Genomic DNA, 8,207 nt, shown 5'->3' with positions numbered 1-8,207 from the left:
GGCAAATTCTCAAAGCAAAATTTGACTTTAAAACGAAAATTGAGAGTAATTTTTTAACAGGTAGTGTCAGACAGGCTTGGAAGGGACTAAACACACTACTGGGCAGGTCAGATTATAGTTTGGTCAGAAATTGTCAAACCTTTATTAATGATTTGAATAATTGTTATTGTAGATTCGATACAGTGGAAGGTCAGACAGAATGCGATGAGATATGTAAAAATCTTAGTGTAGAGGAATCTATAGTTATTAAGGAGACAGATGTTATTGCAAGTCTTAGAAAACTAAAGTCAAATAAGACCACTGGCCCGGATGGTCTTAAAGCTCGTCTTCTTAAAGACTGTGCTCCTCAATTAAAGGGAGTTTTTACAAGGCTATTTAAATTTCTCTTGGACAAAAGTGCAGTGCCAAAACTATGGAAATACTCAGTGATTCAACCTGTGGCTAAAAAACCAGGTGCAAGTATGCCAAATGATTATCGACCTATTGCAATAACTTCTATATTATGCAAAACTATGGAGCGAGTTTTAGCTAATCATTTAACTTCAAGTGTGGCCTCTAAGTAAGATCCATTTCAGTTTGCATATAAGAGAAATAGAGGCACAGATGATGCTGTACTGACTCTTCTTAATACAGTCACTAAACATCTTACAAATCCTAAAGGATACGCTACACTGTAAAAAAGCCAACTTTCAAAAAGTCCTCCTAATAAACATAAAACAGTAAAATGAACTATGATATTTTCATTGGAAGTGTTCATGCATTATACTAAGTTGATTCAACAAATTCGTTGCTTAAATGTTAAAAACATGCAATATTTTGTTGGTCTAACTAAGAAGTTTAAGTTTTCATTGATTCTAACATTTCTTGTTAGCGCGTGCGCAGTTTGAACCTTGAACGCATGCGCACTTTGATACTTCAGCTACTTCGGCTGTATGACGCAGATTTCAAAAAGTTGATGCTGACGAGGGGTGATATCGTGCCTGGTATGTAGTAATAATATTTTATAATCGATCAATTTTATTTGCCATGTATAATGAATGTGGTCTTCTCAAACTTACGGCCTAATCTATTTCGCAGCGTGTTTCTGATGTTGTGCACATTGAGTTCTTTTCAAAGCTGATGTGAAGGAGGAGTGGTGTCGTGCCAGATAAATCCAGCTTTTCTTTAAAATCACTGGTACGTAGTTATGTTTTATAATCGACTGTATTTTATTTACCATGTAAAAAATGCATTGACTGTGTAGACATCTTCCTATATTATATGGGTTTGGATTAACGTGGGTTAGAGTAAAAGATGACAGAATCATTTTTGGGTGTACTGTACCTTCACCTCCTAAAGCAGAAAGAACAAATGCAGACTTTATAAACAAAATATATGTTTGTTTGTTTTTTTAAGGTGAGTGACATTACCAAACATCGTAAAACAACGGCTCTTGAGGGATTGCTACTTTTCCTGCTTGAGAAGTCAGCAAGTTTGCTCAAGATATGCCTGGTAAATTACCATTTTCATACCCTATTTCCAAATCCATTTGTAAACTATATATATTTTACATGTATTCAGTTTATTTACACAACAAACAATAATAATAATAATAATAGGGGTGTAGATGCGTGTATTCGTACAGAACGGTTCACGGGCAAATTCAAATGGAAGGGCAGGCACGTGCCCTGCTCACCCAAAAGTCCCCACTCCAAGGACTCTACCTTTTGAAGGGAGCAGGACATAGGGATTATCACTTCCATTTGGAATTTTCCCAGTGAACCATTCTGTACGAATACACGTACCGTTGCACCTCTAAATAATAATAGTAATAATAATTCCTTGCCGCTGTCGCCTCTGGCTTGCTCAGTTGGGGACACTTCATTTCTAGCGATTATCGCCGAGTTGATTGCACAGATACTATTTAAACTAAACTGAGCTAGACAATGACATCTCTGAATTCAATAATGAAATGCCTTTAACTGAAAATTGAGTGTTTTATCTTATCATTATACATTACTGACTCTATCCTCCAATTTGATACTGTTAAGTGCTTTGACACAATCTGTATTGTTAAAAGCGCTATATAAATAAATTTGACTTTACTAGTAAATTTTCTGCCACAATTACTGTAGTGCAAAATATTCTGGTTCAAATGCTGTGTGACATACAGAACAGGAATAAATCAACACTTAACATTTGTACAACAAAATACATAAACTATAACAAATAAAACTTGAACAAGTTTAAGTTCTCAAACATAATTTTTAAACTCCTAATATTTAACATTGTTTCAAATACTGGAATGTGCAACTAACAAATCCAGTTCCTCCCAAAACTGTATGATGGAATATTAAAGAATATTTTATGCAGTAACAGCAATTTATAGGGTTAGGAACACTCCACTTAGCTGTAGTGATCTCTTCAGCAATGGCAAACACCCTGTCTGCTTCTATACATTGTAACCGCTCCCCTTCTCTTTAAAAGAATGAGCCACTACAATATATTTTGAGAGAGGGGCCCACCAACCTTTCTTCATAAGTGTACCTTAAAACACGAATATGTTGACACAATGACCAAATCAATACACAGAGTGAGATTAAACCAATTATTATTGTGTGCTAGAATTTGGCATAAACCAATCACAACAGTCTCGGTTGCTTTGTGAAATGTAAGTATGTGGGTTTGCAAGCATACAAACAGGAGTGGAAACTCTGGTTGAAAGTTAAACCTGTAGCATAGTCCAATGGGGAACATGAATGTCACTGAATGTCTGTAGTACTTATCATTGAAGACATGGTAGACGATGATATCGAAGAAGATGGCGATGATTCTGATGAAGACGACAAAGCTCAATGTGCATCTAACAAACTCCACCATATAGTCCCAGAACCACTCTAGTCCCCGAGTGAGGAAACTCAAACCATCCACGACAGCAACAGAAGAAATATCCTAGAAATATCTCCCAGGTACAGACAGCGTGGCCTTCAGTAGCAAGAATAACCACCGGTACAAAAGAGTCCCTCTAGAACGCAAACACATACTGAGAACCAGTGTGCTAACAAACATTCGTCAAAGAAAATAACCAAATAAGCAAAGAAACACAAATAAACTTACAAAGTTAAACACTTACATTGCTTGAGCTTTAAACATCGACGTTTCTCAACAGGGACTCTAAACATTGAAGGTAGCAAGAGAAGCCATGCTTCCTCCCAACCAAACAATGTAACTCACTCTACTACCACACCTGGGCTTAATATAGAGGAGGGGAGCGCCCTAGAGCCCCCAGAGGGCTGTAGTAAAACTGCACCCTAAATAAATCCATAGTATCAGCACTATGGGCTGTTACATACCCCCCTGCTCAATGGAAGATTTGTCAATCTGTGACAAATCTGAAGATTCTGTACATGGTAGGTATCAACGTTAGACGGATCAGACTCAAGGGAAACAGAGTAATTAACAGGACCTAAGCGTTTGACAACTTTTGCGGGACCTTTCCATTTTGCGGAAAGTTTGGCCATAAAGCCAGCATCTGCTCTGGATAAAGGATGAGTCCGTACCCAAACTACATCTCCAACATGAAACTGTACTGGTTTGTGGCGCTGGTCGTAGTACCGTTTCTGCTTGGCTTGGGCTCGCTCCACATTCTCCTTTACCAGACTGACGAGGTCCTTTTGTCGGTCAAGTAAGGAATAGAAAGGGCTGTCAGGGTCAGGTGGTTGCTGAAGAGCTCTTTCCATAGGTCCTTTGAGTTTGCGCCCAAGAGCGACTTCTGCCGGGGTAAATCCTGTGCTCTCATGCCAGGCAGAATTAATGGCGAATCTGAATTCTGCTAACCATTTGTCCCACTGCCGATGTTGTTCTCCTACATAGGATGCTATCATGGTTTTAAGATTACGATTTACCCGCTCAGTCAAATTTGTCTGAGGATGGTACGCAGTAGTCAACTTTTGAACAACTCCCCACTGTTTGCACATTAAGCTGATAAGGTGAGAGGTAAATTGAGTCCCTCGATATGACAATAGATAGTCCCCCATCTGGTAAAGATCTCTTCTACAAGAATTCTAGCTATCTGAGGTGTTTTAGCCTTTCTTAAAGGAATCAATTCCACCCATTTGGAGCAATAGTCAACGGTGACAAGGAGGTGTTCATTCTGTCTGGCACTTTTGGGGAAAGGACCCATGAGATCAACTCCTATCATGTACCCAGGTTCGACTACAGGAGTAGTCTGCAAATGACCAGACAGCTTTGTCACAGAAGGTTTGTATTTCTGACAAATGTGGCATTCCTTACAATATTTCCACACATCAGATCTTATACTAGGCCAGTACACTGTGTCTAGAAGTCTGAGAAAAGTTTTTAGTTTTCCCAGGTGCCCTCTGAGTGGATTGTCGTGGGCATAATTCAGAAAGGCCTCCCGATGAACAGATAGAATTATCAGTTGGTATTTCTGTCCTTTCTGACCATCAGGCACACTGCGAAACACAAAACCATTCTTCACAATGTACTGAATTCGTGAAGCATCTGGTACAGTCTGATTCTCAGCTTTGGCCATCAGCTCTTGAACTTCACTGTCATTACTTTGTGATATTGCAATTCGAGTGAGGTCTACTGGCATGCTGACTTGTGATGCAGTGGTCTTGGAAGCGTTAACAATGAAGATCGTATCAGGCAGAGCATTGTGATTTTGAGTTCTGGATAATACGTCCGGTACCATGTTACATTGTACCTTCCTGTATTTTACAGTGAAATGGAATCCATGTAACCGTATTGTCCAACGAATGAGGCGAGAAGGCGGCTTTGGGTGTTGGAAGGCCCATGTCAGGGCAGCATGGTCAGTGATGACTTCGAAGGGCCGACCTTCAAGGTATGGCCGCCATTTTTCAACAGCCCAGACTACGGCCAAACACTCCTTCTCAGATACTGAATATGCTTTCTCGGCTCCTCCGAGCAACCGGGATGCATAAACAATCACATGCTCCTCTCCTGAGGATTCCTGAGTAAGAACAGCTCCCAGGCCTAGGTCACTTGCTTCAGTTTGCACTCAAAAACTCTTGCTAAAATCGGGTGCTATTAAAACAGGAGCTTGTACCAGATCTTGCTTGATTGTGTCAAATGCACACTGACACTGCTCTGAAGCAGAAAAACTCGACGTGGATTTGGACAAAGCGTGCAGTGGTGCGGCTTTCTCTGAAAAGTGAGATATAAAATGGTGGTACCAACCCGCCAATCCTAAGAACCTTTGTACGTCCTTGATGGATTGAGGGACAGGGAATGATTTCACTGCATCGACTTTAGCTGGATCTGTCTTTACACCTTCATCTGAGACTATATGTCCAAGGAATGTAAGTGATCTCTGAATAAAATTGCATTTCTTCAGATTAAGCGTGAGTCCAGCCTTATGGACACATGTGAATACTCGGTAGAGGTGTTGAAGATGTTCTCCCATGGTCTTAGAGTAAATGACAATGTCATCAATATATACCATGGAACACTTGCCCCTCACTTCTCGGAGAGCATGTTCCATTAGCCTTTGAAAAGACGCAGAGGCATTTTTTAGGCCGAAGGGAAGACAAAGGAATTCATATAGCCCTGTGGATGTTACAAAGGCTGTCTTTTGAATGCTGTCGGACTCCATTTCCAGCTGCCAGTAACCACTTTTTAGGTCCAATGTACTAAAAATAGTGGCACCATGTAGTGACTCCAAGATATCCTGTATCTGGGGCATGGGGTAAACATCTAGGTGAGTCTTAGCATTCAATCCACGATAGTCAATACACAGCCTAGATCCGCCATCCTTCTTTTGTACCACCACTACCGGAGAAGCCCAAGGAGATGTAGATGTCGAATGATCCCTTTGTTTAGCAGATCCTGTATCTGCTCTTCAATGAACTGCTGCTTTTCAATAGAGACCTTATACACACGCTTCCTTACCGGTACTTCATCAGTGGTAATGATGCGGTGTTTAACAAGGTTAGTGCGACCAATTTCTTGAGTACACACAGTAGGCCAGCTCAACATTAAACTCTCCAACTTTTCTTTTGTTTGTTGATCTGTGTCTGCTGCCGAAGAAAGTTGGTGTATGCACTGAAGAGTTTCGTCGCTGCAGGCAGGTGAAGAAATGGCAAGGTAAAAATGCATGGTGGGATTGATATTATGATGAAGAAAGGGGAAGGTTTTTACTTTCATAGACCCTGCAATGGGCAGGCTATACTGGGCATTGTGAAAGTCTAGCACCATTCCGGTCTTCAACAGAAAATCCATTCCCAGTATGATGGGTACTGTCAGATCAGCATCCCTCATTATATAAAATGCCAGGTCTACAATCTGTCCTTGCACTTCTCACTTCCACGTCACCTTTCCAATGGCGGTCTGCTTTTGTCCATTGGCCAGTAGAAAGGATTGTTCTTCACTGGGTTGGTACTGCTCTTGGGGCCACAACTTGTTCCAAAAAGATTTCTGGATCAGCGAGTAAGTGCTACCTGTGTCAACCATGGCAATGGCATACCTGTCCTGTAGAATTATCGGCAGGATGATATTTCTATAGTCTTGTTGCACAGAATTTTGGAAAGATTGCACTACTCGATGGCTTGCTTGTGGTGGTTTTCGCTGAGGATCGTGAACTGAGGAGACTTTCCTCTTCTGTTCCTCCACATTGGCCTGACTCCAATATCTTTTGGACTCATCAAAATCTCTCTCTATTTGGGTTCCAACCCGTACTAATTCTCCCACATCTTTGATGGTCCCACGTAGTAAACTAGCAAGCCGGGGATTACAATTTCTAAGAATGGCTTGGACCATTTCCTTCTCAGTCATTCCTTTTCTCCACTGCAAACATAATGCTCGATAGTGAAATGCAAAATCTCTGATACTTTCTTTGGCACCTTGTTTCCTCTCTAACAGTTTTCTTGCTGCAACATCATCATAGTCCTCACTTAAAAATGAGTGCAGAAAACTCTTTAAACTGTCTCCAGTTGTACACCTTCCTTCGTTCTGCCATCCACCAATCCTTTGCGGTGCCCTTGAGGACAGCAGTGAGTGAGGCGAGGATTTCATCGTCGCTAAGGGGTCGGACAGCAAAATATTCTTCGCAATGTTCAATAAATACCACAGGATCATCCTCTTGGGTATTACCAAAGGTGGGGAAATCTAATTTCACTGGGGGATTATACTGTACTGCGGATTGGCTGCTTTGCATAGGTAAATAAAGAAATGCAACTTACAGTGTACAGTCCAGCTGTTTAGAGTGGGGAAAGGAAATTGTAGAATTAAGGACGGGGGCAATCGAGGTGGATGCAGATGGCAACAAGGATTGGAATCTGTGCTCCAATTGACGATCCCTTCGCTTCAAGCAATCTACAACAGATTGGCCCAGCTCCTGAACCAGTAGTTCCACTTGACTATTTACTTTCTCACACTCACGTTGTATCTGATATGACATTCTTTCCTCTACCTTTTTGCATCGTCTCTCAAATTCACCATAAGAAACGTTTGTACTCACTCTCTGGCCAAAGTTAGCTAGTTGATCTTCAATACCAGCAAACCGATCTGTCAGACGTTCAAGTCAAGTCACCTTTATTTATATAGCGCTTTTAACAATACAGATTGTGTCAAAGCACTTAACAGTATCAAATTAGAGGATAGAGTGTCAGTAATGTATAAAAAGATTAAACACTAAATTTTCAAGTTTCAGTTAAAGGCATTTCATTATTTAATTCAGAGATGTCATTGTCTAGCTCAGTTTAGTTTAAATATTATCTGTGCAATCAAATCGGCGATAATCGCTAGAAATTAAGTGTCCCCAACTGAGCAAGCCAGAGGCGACAGCGGCAAGGAACCAAAACTCCCTCTGTGACAGAATGGAGAAAAAAAACCTTGGGAGAAACCAGGCTCAGTCGGGGGGCCAGTTCTCCTCTGACCAGACGAAACCCGCAGTTCAAAAGTTTATATTTCTATTTTAATTTTGTTGCAATTTCTAACAATAGTAGTATTATGTAGTTAGGCATTTTATTATATTTTAGTTATTTTGTTATATATTTTTTTAGTTTTATTGTATTCAATCGAGGTTGTCACTGGGGAGATGTCTCTGGGGGTCATCTGGGTGTCCTGGTCTCCGCTGACGATCAGGGCTGTAGACATCATCTCTTGGTGCTGATCCACCATCTGACCGGATACAGACTGAGAAACAGAATAGGAAAGAAACAGACAAATATTAGCGTAGATGCCAT

The sequence above is a fragment of the Onychostoma macrolepis genome, chromosome 19 (genome assembly GCF_012432095.1).
Source record: "Onychostoma macrolepis isolate SWU-2019 chromosome 19, ASM1243209v1, whole genome shotgun sequence".
NCBI classification, from domain to species: Eukaryota; Metazoa; Chordata; class Actinopteri; order Cypriniformes; family Cyprinidae; genus Onychostoma; species Onychostoma macrolepis.
Note: the sequence above shows the minus strand (reverse complement) of the source record.